The sequence below is a fragment of the Engystomops pustulosus genome, chromosome 2 (assembly GCF_040894005.1).
Source record: "Engystomops pustulosus chromosome 2, aEngPut4.maternal, whole genome shotgun sequence".
Taxonomy (NCBI): domain Eukaryota; kingdom Metazoa; phylum Chordata; class Amphibia; order Anura; family Leptodactylidae; genus Engystomops; species Engystomops pustulosus.
In genome coordinates, this window is record NC_092412.1 from 248,588,520 (window position 1) to 248,606,057 (window position 17,538).

A 17,538-nucleotide genomic window follows, 5' to 3' on the forward strand; every position below is an offset into this window, starting at 1 on the left:
TATTTAGTCTGGAAAAGAGACGACTATGAGGGGACACGATTAATGTATATAAATATATGAATGGTCCATACAAAAAATACGGTGGTAAGTTGTTTAAGATTAAATCAAATCAAAAGACGAGGGGGCACTGTCTCCGTCTGGAGAAAACAAGGTTTAATCACTAGAGGCGACAGGGTTTTTTACTATGAGAACTGTCAATCTGTGGAATAGCCGAGCTCAGGCGCTGGTCACAGCAGGGACAGCAGAGAGCTTCAAGAAGGGTCTAGATGCCTTTTTACACCTAAATAACATTGATGGTTATGTTATATAGAATTGTTTCCCCTAAATCCCTTCCTCATCCAATCCCTTCCCTTCCTTGGTCGGACTTGAGGGACAAGTGTCTTTTTTCAGCCGTATAAACTATGAAACTATGATGATACAAGGAACAACCCTATAATTTTCTCTGGGAACCTTTAAGAATTACAGGTCTCAAACTTAAAAAAATATTCAAAAATATTTCAAAGAATGTCCAAAGATATCTGAGCGTTCCATCTATCTTTGCCTGTATATATAGCGTATCATATTCTAAATGTGTTCACTTTGGCTCGCAGTATAGAATGTACCGCACAGAATATATACGGTGAGATTATAGGGTCATTTAGGGAAGGTGTGTCCTTCCTTACACCCACGTTCTAGCCTGATGGTCTCCATTATTATTATCCCGGCAGTATGACACCCGATTCTCGCTTAACACCTAGAAAATGTAAAATCTTGCCTCTAGCTCTTCCCTTTAATGATACAATCTGTATCCATCCTCCAGGACACATCAATATTTCAGCTTTTTGCCACAATTTTTCCATAATTTTTCATCGATTCCCACTGCCATAGCTTTATCATATCCCTATTTTTTAACAATTGTTGAATTGTTTGTGAAGATTTTTGACAAAAATTCTTTTTGCAGTTAATTAGATTTTCAGGTTAAAATTTTTTTTGTAATATCTACATCCATGGGATCCAATGGATAGAGGAAGGTTTACGCTCTACTTGACCATAGGTGACACAGCAAAGTTCAGTTTTTCCACTCTAGGGATCCTATTTATCAGATAATTATGACACAACTAGAGATGAGCAGATCTGAATTACTGTATTTTTCAGACTATAAGGCACACAAAAAATTTCTCAGAAATCAAAGGTGCGCCTTATAGTCCAGTGCGCCTTATATAAGAATTGTACTTACAGAGAACAGCTCCCTTGAGCTGTGCACAGGTCTGCCACCTGCTGGTCATTCATGCTTATAATCCGGTGCTCCTTATACATGAACCTAAACGTTTTATCAGGCATTTATTGATGGTGCGCCTTATAATCCGGTGCGCCTTATAGTCCGAAAAATACAGTAGATTCTCTAAAACAAATTTTTTAAAATTAGTTTTGTGTCTATTAATTCCAAATGTTGCCCCCATTGTCCTGGAAATTGGTCTATAACCCCCTGTTCCCCTATTAAACACAGAGTTTTTATGTAAAGCTTTTATCTTGTTTTGTTACTTTTTTTTTACATATTCCCCCATCCATCATCCTCGCTCTGGGATGAATGACAGCAAGATTGCGATTGTGGCTTACATACTGCAACTTTAGACTAATCAAAAATCAGCTTTGTGCTTTTGTGGCCAAAAAGTCGCACGTCCATGATCGCGCCAAATTTGCACAGTTTGCGGACATCTTTGGGCGCCAAAAACTCCTCTCATATTTGTGATCAATCCAGTGAAAACTTTACAATAAAAAGGTGCAATCTACTAAGTGCGCCAAAATAAGCACAAATAGACGCACATTAGGGAATACTGTATTATAGTGTAATAATGCAATAGAGCTGCATGAATCTCAGATGACCCTGCTTATGATGTCCCAGTCTACACAACAAAGCGTAGCAGTGTGAGTTTTATATAGTTTACATACGTTATAGTATCATACTATTTTTTTTTTGTAGTGTATAGCTCCTCCCCTTAGACCCTGGTATTAAAGGGAAGCTGCAAACAGAGTCTTATTTGCCACTTAACCAACTATAGCTTCATGTGTTCTTTTTTGTTTTTTTGGTATAAAAAGTCTTGTTTGTGTATATACTGCGACTTTCCTGCTTGATGTAAGTCCCCTGCAATACTGTAGCAGGGGTTGGGGACTGTAGCTATCTCACCCAGGCAACTAATGATAATGAGATGACTCTGCTAAATTGTCCAAGTCTGCACAGCAAAGCAGTGTGCTATAGAAAACTGGATATGTAATAATAATAATAGTAATAATTCTTTATTTATATATAGCGCACACAGATTACCCAGTGCTGCACAAATCATGACAAATTGGTCCCTGTCCCCATGGGGCTCACAATCTAAACAACCTAACAGTATGTTTTGGAGTGTGGGAGGAAACTGGAAGACCAGGAGGAAACCCACGCAGACATGGAGAGAACATACAAACTCATTGCAGATGTTGACCTGGATGGGATTCGAACTCAGGACTCCAGTGCTGCAAGGCAGAGGTGCTACTCACTCAGCTACCGTGCCACCCCCTCTGTCTCCCCTAGTGGTAAGAGTGAGAACTGCAATACTGCAGGATTTTTGTTATATAGATGCTGTAGAACAAAAAAGTCTTAAACATTTACTCTGATCAGTAGGCTTCTCCCCTGTTCCCATACTTGTGAGTCGGTCCCTAATACAACGTCCAGCGCGGACCACCATGTCACCTATTAATAGGCATTAGTCAATGGCTCATATGGTAATGATCTCTGCCCATTCCTCTTGGGTGCCAGCTGTACCAAATAAAACCGGGTCAGTTGATATTCTTGGCAATGGCTGCCGCCTCCACCTCCGTAACAATACAGGGTCTTGTTCTTGCTGAGCAACTACAACGTTACATCACATGACCGTACAGGGAAAGGTTTACACAGAAAAAACACTTTATCCAGGAATGTATTTGACTGTGCATATCTATTTATCTCATATTATCATCTATCCATCTATCTATCTCATATCTATCTATCTCATATCTATCTATCTATCCATCTATCTCCTATCTATCTATCTATCTATCTCATATCTATCTATCTCCTATCTATCTCATATCTATCTATCTCATATTATCATCTATCTATCTATCTCATATCTATCTATCTCATATCTATCTATCTATCTATCTATCTCATATCTATCTCATATCTATCTATCTATCATCTACCTATCTATCTCATATCTATCTATCTCCTATCTATCTCATATCTATCTATCTATCTATCTATCTATCTATCTATCTATCTATCTATCTATCTCCTATCTATCTATCCATCTATCTCATATCTATCTATCTCATATCTATCTATCTATCTATCTATCTATCTATCTATCTATCTCATATCTATCTCCTATCTATCTCATATCTATCATCTATCTCATATCTATCTATCTATCTATCTATCTTCTATCTATCTATCTATCTATCTATCTATCTATCTATCTATCTCATATCTATCTATCTCATATCTATCTATCTCATATCTATCTCATATCTATCTATCTATCTCATGTCTATCTCATATCTATCTATCTATCTATCTATCTATCTATCTATCTCATATCTATCTATCTATCTATCTATCTATCTATCTCATATCTATCTATCTATCTATCTATCTATCTATCTATCATCTATCTCATATCTATCTATCCCAATTGACCCCAAGTTTGAATTGGGACGTCGTATTTCACAGATTTTGGATACAGCTGTGGCTGTAGGGACCATCAGTGAGAATACGCACAAGTTCCTGACGGGCACACACCCACGTACCCCCATTATATATACCCTCCCCAAGATACACAAGAGTCTGGAACAACCCCCGGGGAGACCGATTGTGTCCGGCAGGGGATCCATTACATCAAACATTGCCATCTTTCTTGATCAGGCTTTGAGGGATTTATCCACTAGGGGACAATCTTACATATGGGACACTACAGATTTTTTGTGTAAATTGAAACAGATACAACCAATTGACCCGACACAACTGACCCTTGTTTCCTTCGACGTAGTATCATTGTATACTTCTATCAATCACGATATGGGTCTCAAATGTGTGGAAAAACAATTACTTAGATCCAGCTTTAAACAATCTGAGATTCTTTTCATTCTGGATTAGACTGATATTATTCAATAACTACTTTTTATTTGGCAGTGACTTCTATGTGCAACTCAAGGGCATGGCCATGGGGGTCAATATGGCCCCCACATACGCAAACATAGTCATGACTACACTTGAGGAGGACTTCGTCTATGTGTCCCACCACTTCCAACATGTCATGGGGTGGTGGCGATACATAGACGATGTCTTCCTCCTATGGACTGGTGACTTAAAACAACTGACTGATTTTCATGAATATCTCAACACAGTGGACAGTGATATCAAATTCACCATGGTTCAATCACAAGAGAACCTACAATTCTTAGACGTACTCATTGAGAACACGCAACAAGGCCTCACCACAGATGTTTTTTACAAACCGACAGATAGAAACACCATTTTACGTTTTGACAGTAACCACCCACGCCCCATGGTCAATTCTCTCCCCCTCAGTCAACTCTATAGGGTCAAACGAATAGCCAGTGATGATGACAAACTCCAGAAAAACACCACATCTATGTTGTCTAAGTTTAAACAGAGGGGCTATCCCAACAGGGTACTTCTTGACAATAAACAAAGGTTGGAGAGGAAAAGTAGGGAAGAACTACTATTGCCCACACAACCGAAAAACAAAGAAGATAGGATCCCCTTTATTTCCACCTATTGTGACACCAGCACAAAAGTAGCATCCATAGTGAAAAAACATTGGAAGATACTACTGAGCGACCCCACAGGGGTACTGGCACTCCACAACCCCCCGATACTCTCGTATAGAAGAGCTAGGAACATTAGGGACCGAGTAGTAAAGACCAACACAGGCCCAACCAAGACACTTGTACAAAGAGGCATTCTAGGCCCCTTGCCCAAAGGGTGCTATCCATGCCGGTCCTGCATCAATTGTTCCCACGTCATTAAAGGTGATATATTCACTCACAAAGGGACACAATACAAAATACATCATTATCTTAATTGCAACAGTGACTTCGTTGTATATTTGCTCAGCTGCGACTTAAAGTACGTGGGGGAGACAACACTTGATTTCAAAACGCGATTCACGCAACACAGATACACCATTCGCAAAAAGAAGAGAGACTTACCAGTCAGCCGACACTTCACCGAGGCAGGACATAAAGAGAGTGAACTTAAGTGCATGATTATAGACCACATCCCTACACTCAGAAGAGGAGGCAACAGAGAAGCCATACTTAGGCGATGTGAACTAAGGTGGATACAGAGACTGGGGACTTTACAACCCCACGGTTTAAATGTTGAATACAATTTAAGTGGGCTTGTCTAATAATTATAACATGTTTTCCTGAGGTTGACTGAGTTGATGGGCCTTCGGGGGAATGGTCGCCTAGCTGCACATTACATAGCCCTCTCGTTGTTTCTCGTGTAGGTTAGGTATAGTTTGGAGAAGATTTCTCTTGGTCTGAATATGTACACTATTGTAAAATTACAACCTACTTTATTTATTTTTTCCAGATATATTTGGAATTTCTGACCCTCATCGGACGGATCAATAACCCCCGCAAGTCTCGTGCCTTCCACTATTTCAGTTTACCTTTTATATAATTGACAGTCGTATTACCGGTGTGAATTTTTCACCATTAACATCTTTTTGTCGTTAGTCACGAAAGTTTATTTATTTATTTTTTTACTTTTACACACAGAAAATAACAGTCACCTCAGTCTGTGACCTTAGCTCCAGTAATACCAGGCAGGACGAAGGGATAGAACAACGGATGTCCATATACAGGATACCGCGTGAAATCCCAACGATCCGAGCAGAATGACAGCGGTGGTGTTATCACTGCTTGTTGTCACTCATAGGCACCTGGTTTTGGAGTGTCACAGCATCGTTCATATCCTGATACGGGATCTGACTGTGACTGTGTGGTTCTTCCCTCAATCAAAATGGCAGCCGCCACACTGATAGTGAGGGCGCATGCGCCAAGATCGCGAGGATGGCGCCCGCCCATGTGACCACAACGACTTCCGGTGACGCTGCCTGAATACAACAGGACACCGACACTTCCGGCACCCAGATCCAGCTGCTCATCATGTGTTATCCACATTTATGAATGGAAAGCCGAGACTGAGGGCGGTCCGATTGCTGATGGGAAGGTATTTACTTACTTACCTGCACATACACTCGCATTGTTCACTAACTTAATGCTGTATTTTCACTGTATAAAACTAATTACTGTGTTTGGTGAATCACCCTTTCACTTGTATAAAGTACCTTATTATGTTTTGTAAATCCTAGAAAGTAATTGTCACGGTCCGATTGTGGACCAATGAGATGTAATGTTGGCCCTTATATGTTTCCTCCTGGCCATACACACTATGCTCGATAAAGGCTCTACGATATCTATCTATCTATCTATCTCATATCTATCCATCTATCTATCTATCTATCTATCTATCTATCTATCTATCTATCTATCTATCTCATATCTATCTATCTATCTCATATCTATCTATCTATCTCATATCTATCTATCTATCTATCTATCTATCTATCTCCTATCTATCTATCTATCTATCTATCTCATATCTATCCATCTATCTATCTATCTATCTATCTCATATCTATCTATCTATCTATCTATCTATCTATCTATCTATCTATCTATCTCATATCTATCTATCTATCTCATATCTATCTATCTATCTATCTCTCTCCTATCTATCTATCTATCTATCTATCTATCTCCTATCTATCTATCTCCTATCTATCTATCTATCTATCTCATATCTATCTACCTATCTCTTATCTATCTATCTATCTATCTATCTATCTATCTATCTATCTATCTATCTCCTATCTATCTATCTATCTATCTATCTCCTATCTATCTATCTCCTATCTATCTATCTATCTCCTATCTATCTATCTATCTATCTATCTATCTATCTCATATCTATCTCCTATCTATCTCATATCTATCTATCTATCTATCTCCTATCTATCTATCTATCTATCTATCTATCTATCTATCTATCTATCTCCTATCTATCTATCTATCTCCTATCTATCTATCTATCTATCTATCTATCTATCTATCTATCTCATATCTATCTATCTATCTATCTATCTATCTATCTCATATCTATCTATCTATCTATCTCATATCTATCTATCTATCTATCTATCTCCTATCTATCTATCTATCTATCTCCTATCTATCTATCTATCTATCTATCTATCTCCTATCTATCTATCTATCTATCTATCTATCTATCTATCTCCTATCTATCTATCTATCTATCTATCTATCTATCTATCCCTCTTACACTTATAGCCATAGGTCCGTGTGGTGTATTTGTGGCTTAATTTAAAGATTCTCAGATAGATAATAGATATCAGATGCAGAACTATGTTACTATCTCTCATCTATCTTTTCCTCCATCCCCTGAATAATATCTTTATTATATCATGTGTTTCTCTCCTTCTATGTTTGGGAGATGATATGATCCATCAGTCAGTTCAGGATTTCAGTACAATGTGATTTATGAAGCAGTGAATCCGTGTCCTGGAAGTAAGAAGCCTGCGGAGTATTAGTTATACGAGCTGCCAGACTCTTACTGAAGTAGCCTCGCACTGATGTCATCCACGGGGATGAGGTATCACTTTTTTGTTGGCTTAAAAAGAAGCTACGTCTTCAGTATTTAAGGAGCAATATAATAATGACCTATTGTAACCACAATGTGCAGGGTCATCCAGGATTACAAAAACAAGTATTCGATAAACATTCTCCTTTGTCTTCAAATGGGTGCAAGAAAATTAAAAAAAGCACAGATGCTGCCGGTCATAGATAGCGCCATTGCTGTCCACAGGCTGTGGCTGGTATTGCAGGCACTATGCTGCAGTACCAGTGGCAACCTTCCCACAGAAGTGGCACTGCTGCATTACATGCCCCCTACCACAGAGAGAATTTTTTTCTATGCTATGTGAACCATTCACTTTTTCTTAAGTCTGGATAGTCACCTCAGTTTCAATAGAAAACAGTGGGGAGGACCTTGAGCTCAGCCTCAATAATAGGCACAATTAAGGGGTGCAATGCCTGGCCTGACGTAGAACTGCACTATATCCTGCACCTTGACTTACCGCAGGTTATTGCTAGTGCGCCCCAGCCTTGCGCCGGCCCACCCTGCAACCCGGTACAACCCCTCCGCGACCAACCAGGAATAAGGTGGAGTAGTCATAAAACTAGTAGCTGTTTTCATGCGTACAACCCATGATAAATCCCCCATGAATACCAATTATAGACGACCTTGCCTTCAAGTATGTCTAAGAGTAGGGAGTTACCTGTTAGTGGTGAGTCCAGTACAAACCTGTTTAGGGACACACCCACTTGAAATTGGGGCGGTAACTCCCACTTGACAAAATTCTTCTACAATTGTTAGAAAAAATAACAGACGCACAAAACAAAGACTCTCCTTTAAAAGGGTTTTCCATTTATTTAATATTTTGGCTATTGTATTATTTTTTTATTGCCCAGCCATAAAATAATCGCACCCTCATGTGATTGATGCTGCGCTCCGGATCAATTTGGTGTTTTTTTCATTAACATCTGTCCACCAGTTCCAAAGATGGAGGAGGGAATTTATCAAGGCTTGTGCGGGGGTTTCTGCTGTACGAGTCCTGAAATAATAGCAATCTGTGGCGTATGGCCAGGCATTGTGCCTATATCCCCCCCCCCCTACACCAAACACGTGGGCAGGAGGTGGCGTCTGGGCTGGCGTAGGACTGCCTGGTGGCACAGCCCCCGGCAGAACCTCCTGATAGATCCACCGGGTGCCAGGGGGTGGGATTCATATCATGCACTGCCGCACCCTGCACTAGCACTTAATATATCCCCCATGGCCTCCAGGAGTTTATATGTGCGTTATTTTATACTATCCAAGGGGGCAGTTTTTTTTTATTCTATACGGAGCAAATAAACACACCTACAAAAAAAATAAAAGGTTACCACCCCCTTGGCTAGAATGCGCTAATAAACCTCAGCTACTTCAGCGATACGCAGTGAAGAAAGGAAAAGGCAGAAGTGGTAATAAACCACTCTAAGGATCCTAGGGTCTCCGGCAGTGTCTGACAGCTGGAGACCCATCCTGCTCACAAAATTACACAGGAGCAGGAGAAACTGCAGGACCTGCACCCTCTGACGTCTAATGTCAGCACACGTGGTCCGAGTTAAAAATGAAATGAAAACATAGAAAAGACAAATGGGAAATGTTAATTAGTTTTACCACCCACCTATCTGTCAGAAAAGGAGATAATTTAGACTTTTGAAAAATCTGAAGGGCTACAAGGGGGCTTGAAATACCGGTGATGAATAAAAGTAATAGTAAAATAAAGATTATTATTATTATAGTAAAAAATTACAAAAAAATTTGAATCCCATAGAAAACATTCCCTAGAAAACATAAAAATAAACATGTAAAATCATAAACATGTTCAGTATCACAACATCCCAAAACATCTGATCGATCAAAATAGAAAAATAATTACTCCTGGCTATGAATCCCGTAACGCCCAAATGAACGCAACGCCACTTTTTTAGCCATTTTGCTTCAAATAAAAATTTTTATAAAAAATTATTAAAAGGTCCTACAGTCAAAATGGTAGCCATGAAAATGTTATCCCATCCTGCAAACACACAGTTCTTTACACTGGAGTATGAAAAAGTTACAGGTGTCATAATATGGCGAAGAAAGGCAATTTTTGTTTATTGCAAGGTTTTTGAATTTTTTAAAAAAGTTATTAAGGCATAACTAAACTATATACATTTGACATCTCCGCCATTGTACTGATCCAAAGATTAAAGAAGAGATTTAACCTTGACTGCGCATTAAAAGCTGTAAAAATAAAGCTCATTATAATATGCCGCAACAACTGTGTTTTTTTTCCATAATTCAACCACATTTGGAATTTTTTTCCAGCTTCCCAGTACATGACACAGAATATAAAATGGCGCCACTGTAAAGGACAATTGGTCTCACAGGTAACAAGCGCACAAAAAGCTTTATACACAGAAAAGTAAGGCTTGTGGAAGGAGAGGAAACGCAAAAGAAATAAAAAACTTTGTCTAGAAGTAGTTGCCGTAAGTATATAAAATGTTGCATTATAATTGTATGATAACATGCTGGTGTTATTGTGCTGTTTTGTAATATTTTTTACTGCTCATTTACCCCATAAAAGCCACGACAGCTGTAGCAGTGAAGGCTTCTGGAAGTTTCTAGTCCCCGGATAACGCGCTGATATAATGTGCAAACGTTAGACCGCTACTTGGAACTGTTAAAAATCTAAACAACGCTGATCTGCAGGCGAACCTCTCGCCCACCCAACTTGTCTTTAGGCTCTAGCGATTAAATAGCTCCGGATCCAGTAACATGGATAAAGTCTGTGGCCAAGATTCAACAAAATAAGCGCCGTATCCTCAGCCAAGTCTACGACGTATGAGATGTGACGGGATTCTGGCCCGGCGTCAGATGTCCGGTTACCCCTGTCACCTACCATGGAACATAATGGCACAAACCAATGTCCTTCTAAAACCGATGCTCCCCCCAAAAAATGGTCCTACCACAGACAGAGGAGCAGAGGTTTGGAATCCTTAATGTGACTGTAGCTTCCAGAAAGCGTGTGTATTACAGCGTACACGATTAAATAAGTCACTCTGTAAAAAGTCACTGGCACTACATAAATCTGCTCCGGCAGCGCCATGTGCGCTTAATCACCAGCTTTTTTTTTTCTTCCCTCTCTCGACTGAGCCAGACGGCACAGAAAATCCAGTCCACGTCCCGCACCTCTCTGTACACGTCATCAAACTATCACTCTTTAAAAGAGTCAAAAAGCCCCGTGCAGAACTCCACAGTGATCCCCGGGCTTTGGTCTTACCTGCTTTTGAATGTTTGCAGCTGGGAGTAAATTTGTCAAATATTTGTAATGATTAGGAAGATTTACCTTCGACTGGCTTATTTAAAGGGGTTATAAAATGCAAACTGAGCAAGCAATAAAACGGATACAGTGAACTGCCAGCAGTCAACCAAGAAGGGAATATCTCCTTTCTGAAAGATTTGTGGTTGCCCATTTCCTTGTCGACTGCAACTACAGACTGCATGTTATTGATCTGTTCAGTGTAAAGGTTGAACAATGTAGAGAGTAAGTGATTTTTATGTCCACGAACTATAAGGTTTAAGATTAACCATTAGATTGCTTGGACTTGCTGCTGGGAGAAAGGGAGGAAGAGCTGCACCAAGAAGGAACGATTTGTGCCTGCCTGTTTCTTGTAGACAAAAACTGAAACTATAAGCTACATGTTATTGATCTCTTTAGTGACATGGTTGAACAATGTAGAGAGTAAGTGATTTTTATGTCCACAAACTAAAAATTTTAAGATTAACAATTAGATTGCTTGGACTTCCTGCTGGGAGAAAGGGAGGAAGAGCTGCACCAAGAAGGAAAGATTAGTGCCTGCCTGTTTCTTGTACACAAAAACTGCAACTACCGATTGTATGTTATTGATCTGTTTAGTGCAAAGGTTGAACAATGTAGAGAGCAAGTGATATTTATATCCACAAACTACAAGGATTAAGATTAACAATTAGATTGCTTGGACTTTCTGCTGGGAGAAAGGGAGGAAGAGCTGCACCAAGAAGGAAAGATTAGTGCCTGCCTGTTTCTTGTACACAAAAACTGCAACTACCGATTGTATGTTATTGATCTGTTTAGTGTAAAGGTTGAACAATGTAAAGAGTGCGTGATATTTATGTCCACAAACTATAAGGTTTAAGATTAACAATTAGATTACTTGGACTTCATGCTGGGAGAAAGGGAGGAAGAGCTGAACCAAGATGGAAAGATTTGTGCCTGCCTATTTCATGTAGACAAAAACTGAAACTACAGACTGCATGTCATGGATCGGTTTAGTGTAAAGGTTGAACAATGTAGAGAGTAAGTGATTTTTACGTCCACAAACTATAAGGTTTAAGCTTAACAATTAGATTGCTTGGACTTCATGCTGTGAGGAAGGGAGGAAGAGCTCAACCAAGAAGGAAAGATTTGTGCCTGCCTGTTTCTTGTAGACAAAGACTGAAACTACAAGCTATATGTTATTGATGTGTTTAGCATAGACGTTAAAAATATTATAAATGGTGAGTATTTATTTTTTACCAAAAACAATTGCAAGGCCTTTCATTTACAATTACCGTATATACTCGAGTATAAGCCGACCCGAGTATAAGCCGAGACCCCTAATTTCAACACAAAAAACTGGGAAAACCTATTGACTCGAGTATAAGCCGAGGTTGGGAAATGCATTGGTTACAGCCTCCCAGTATATAGTCTGCCAGCCCCTGTAGCATACAGCCTACCCAACCCCTGTAGCATACAGCCTGCCCAGCCCCTGTAGTAGGAAAAAAAATAACACTGTACTCATCTTTCCGACGTCCCCCATAGGTCCTCTTCTGTCTCAGACTGTCTCAGACAGAAGAGGACCTATGGGTGACGTCAGAAAGATGAGTTTTGTCTTTATGTTTTTAGTTGACTCGAGTATAAGCCGAGTTAGGGTTTTTTTTAGCACAAATTTTGTGCTGAAAAACTAGGCTTATACTCGAGTATATAAGGTAAGTCTGCGCTGGGACTTCCTGCTGTTGAGAAAGGTGACTGAGCAGAACCAAGAAGAAATAATTGTATCCATTAACAAAGACAAAGGTTTTAGATTAAGATTGATATTGTCCTGGAACTGCTTGCTGGGAGAAGGGAGATAGAGCTGATCTAGATAGTTTATGTTTTTTGAAGAATTCGATGTAGAATAAAACTGACTGCAAAACGTAAAGACTGCACGTTATTGATTTGTTTGACATGGAGGTCCAAAAATGTAGTCAACGATTCGAATTTATGTCTGCAAACAATGACAATAAAAACTGCAGCTATAGACTACATGTTTTTTATTGCATGGAGATTGAACAATTGTGAAGTTTGATATTTATGTCCTGGAAAATATGACAAAGCTTTATTATTTAGGTTGTGCTGGGACTTCCTGCTGGGAGAGATGGAGAAAGAACTATACTAAGAAGGAGGAGCCCACATTTTGAAAGATACCCAGTTCATTGCTAATATAAAATTGTAACTAAAGACTGTATAAAGGTTTAAAAATGTAGTAAATGGATCCAGAAAGAATGAAAAAGGTTTTAAATTAAGATAACGATTGAGATGATGGGAGAAAGAGAAAAAACAAAGAAAATGAGTGTTTTTTTTTAACATTTATTGTTGAATAAAAGTAAAACTACAGGCTGCATGTATTTGACAACCCAAATGTTGAAAAATATAGTAAAAAAGTAATATTCGTGATCGGAAATTAGAATGGTTTTAGATTAAAATGGAGGTTTTGTTGGGACTTCCTGCTAGGAGAGAGGAAGAAAGAGATGAACCAAGACTAGTTGCCCACTTTCTTGCCAATAAAAACTGCAGAGCGTATGTTATTATCATGTTTAGCGTAGAGATTAACAAATATAATGGAAGGAGAAATACATATATACTCGAGTATAAGCCTAGTTTTCAGCACAAAAAATGTGCTGAAACCCCAAACTTGGCTTACACTCGAGTAAAAAAAATTTAGGTTTTACCAGGTTTTTGTGGTAAAATTAGGGGCCTCGGCTTATACTTGGGTCGGCTTATACTCGAGTATATACGGTAGTTACATTGTGAAACAATGACAGATTATTACTATGGACGTAATTAATCATAGGATTTGGGGGTTGTCAGCTAATTTTATAGGAGTGCTTATCGTCTTGTATACAGATTATAGTGATATTTGGGTGTAGACATATTTGGTATGAAGATGGAAGAACTTGATGTTTGAGGAGGCTCAAAGCTCCTCTGCCGCATGAGAAGACGACTGTCAAAAAATTAACCAAAATTATATAAAACATGCAATCCCTCCTCGCTCTGTGCAGAGGCTCACGTGGCAGACATATCATCCCTGTAATTTTTAGCAGTGGCATAGACTGGTACCCTGTACTTAGCGCTGGTCCAGCACAAGCAATGGTGTTTAGGGCACATTATTATTACACTCTCCGGATTGTGATGGGAAGATTGATGCCTCTTGTTTGGCATTTTGGAACCAGGGACTTTTGAAGTGGTGGCAATCAGCCGGGATGAAAGGCTCAATATGATAAAATTAAAACAAAAATAAGTAAATCTGTCCAAAAAAAAAAGGGTTTCGTTTTCAAAATCCCATATGTAGCCAACAAGAACCCTATTATGATTTACAGTTCTGCAGCATTTAGTGCATTATTTACTCTCAATATCAAGCAAATCCCATGTAACACACAAAATACAAAAAGAAAAAAGTCTAAGAAAATCTGAGCACATCCCCTACTTACTAGCTGATGCTACATGGGTGGTGGAAGGAAGTCTAAAGACGTTCTGCATGTTGAAGGACACCAATTGTTTTGCGCCAATTTTAAACCCCCCCGACCGACATATGGCCTCTATATAAATAACACTGACCCATCATTACATCACTACTGACAATAGATGATGTCACAGCTTATCTCCTCCCCCTCCCTGTACAATGACCTCTATATAGATAACACTGACCCATCATTACATCACTACTGACAATAGATGATGTCACAGCTTATCTCCTCCCCCTCCCTGTACAATGACCTCTATATAGATAACACTGACCCATCATTACATCACTACAGACAAAAGATGATGTCACAGCTTATCTCCTCCCCCTCCCTGTACAATGGCCTCTATATAGATAACACTGACCCATCATTACATCACTACTGACAATAGATGATGTCACAGCTTATCTCCTCCTCCTCCCTGTACAATGACCTCTATATAGATAATACTGACCCATCATTACATCACTACTGACAATAGATGATGTCACAGCTTATATCCTCCCCCTCCCTGTACAATGACCTCTATATAAATAACACTGACCCATCATTACATCACTACTGACAATAGATGATGTCACAGCTTATCTCCTCCCCCTCCCTGTACAATGACCTCTATATACATAACACTGACCCATCATTACATCACTACTGACAATAGATGATGTCACAGCTTATCTCCTCCCCCTCCCTGTACAATGACCTCTATATAGATAACACTGATCCATCATTACATCACTACTGACAATAGATGATGTCACAGCTTATCTCCTCCTCCTCCCTGTACAATGACCTCTATATAGATAACAGTGACCCATCACTACATCACTACTGACAATAGATGATGTCACAGCTTACCTCCTCCCCCTCCCTGTACAATGACCTCTATATAGATAACACTGACCCATCATTACATCACTACTGACAATAGATGATGTCACAGCTTATCTCCTCCTCCCTGTACAATGTCCTCTATATAGATAACACTGACCCATCATTACATCACTACTGACAATAGATGATGTCACAGCTTATCTCCTCCTCCCTGTACAATGTCCTCTATATAGATAACACTGACCCATCATTACATCACTACTGACAATAGATGATGTCACAGCTTATCTCCTCCTCCCTGTACAATGTCCTCTATATAGATAACACTGACCCATCATTACATCACTGCTGACAATAGATGATGTCACAGCTTATCTCCTCCCCCTCCCTGTACAATGACCTCTATATAGATAACACTGACCCATCATTACATCACTACTGACAATAGATGATGTCACAGCTTATCCCCTCCCCCTCCCTGTACAATGACCTCTATATAGATAACACTGACCCATCATTACATCACTACTGACAATAGATGATGTCACAGCTTATCTCCTCCCCCTCCCTGTACAATGACCTCTATATAGATAACACTGATCCATCATTATATCACTACTGACAATAAATGATGTCACAGATTATCTCCTCCCCCTGTACAATGACCTCTATATAGATAACACTGACCCATCATTACATCACTACTGATAATAGATGATGTCACAGCTTATCCCCCCCCCTCCCTGTACAATGACCTCTATATAGATAACACTGACCCATCATTACATCACTACTGACAATAGATGATGTCACAGCTTATCTCCTCCCCCTCCCTGTATAATGACCTCTATATAGATAACACTGACCCATCATTACATCACGACTGACAATAGATGATGTCACAGCTTATCTCCTCCCCCTCCCTGTACAATGACCTCTATATAGATAACACTGACCCATCATTACATCACTACTGACAATAGATGATGTCACAGCTTATCTCCTCCTCCTCCCTGTACAATGACCTCTATATAGATAACACTGACCCATCATTACATCACTGCTGACAATAGATGATGTCACAGCTTATCTCCTCCCCCTCCCTGTACAATGACCTCTATATAGATAACACTGACCCATCATTACATCACTACTGACAATAGATGATGTCACAGCTTATCCCCTCCCCCTCCCTGTACAATGACCTCTATATAGATAACACTGACCCATCATTACATCACTACTGACAATAGATGATGTCACAGCTTATCTCCTCCCCCTCCCTGTACAATGACCTCTATATAGATAACACTGATCCATCATTATATCACTACTGACAATAAATGATGTCACAGATTATCTCCTCCCCCTCCCTGTACAATGACCTCTATATAGATAACACTGACCCATCATTACATCACTACTGACAATAGATGATGTCACAGCTTATCTCCTCCCCCTCCCTGTACAATGACCTCTATATAGATAACACTGATCCATCATTATATCACTACTGACAATAGATGATGTCACAGCTTATCTCCTCCCCCTCCCTGTACAATGACCTCTATATAGATAACACTGACCCATCATTACATCACTACTGATAATAGATGATGTCACAGCTTATCCCCCCCCTCCCTGTACAATGACCTCTATATAGATAACACTGACCCATCATTACATCACTACTGACAATAGATGATGTCACAGCTTATCTCCTCCCCCTCCCTGTATAATGACCTCTATATAGATAACACTGACCCATCATTACATCACGACTGACAATAGATGATGTCACAGCTTATCTCCTCCCCCTCCCTGTACAATGACCTCTATATAGATAACACTGACCCATCATTACATCACTACTGACAATAGATGATGTCACAGCTTATCTCCTCCCCCTCCCTGTACAATGACCTCTATATAGATAACACTGACCCATCATTACATCACTACTGACAATAGATGATGTCACAGCTTATCTCCTCCCCCTCCCTGTACAATGACCTCTATATAGATAACACTGACCCATCATTACATCACTACTGACAATAGATGATGTCACAGCTTATCTCCTCCCCCTCCCTGTACAATGACCTCTATATAGATAATACTGACCCATCATTACATCACTTCTG

General features: G+C 39.5%; 1 protein-coding gene across 2 annotated transcripts in view; it reads right to left on the bottom strand.

Annotated features, from left to right (window-relative positions):
• ERG (ETS transcription factor ERG) overlaps positions 1-17,538 on the bottom strand; it is a 177,358-nt gene that overhangs the window by 109,399 nt on the left and 50,421 nt on the right. The gene's annotated exons all lie outside the window — the stretch shown is intronic.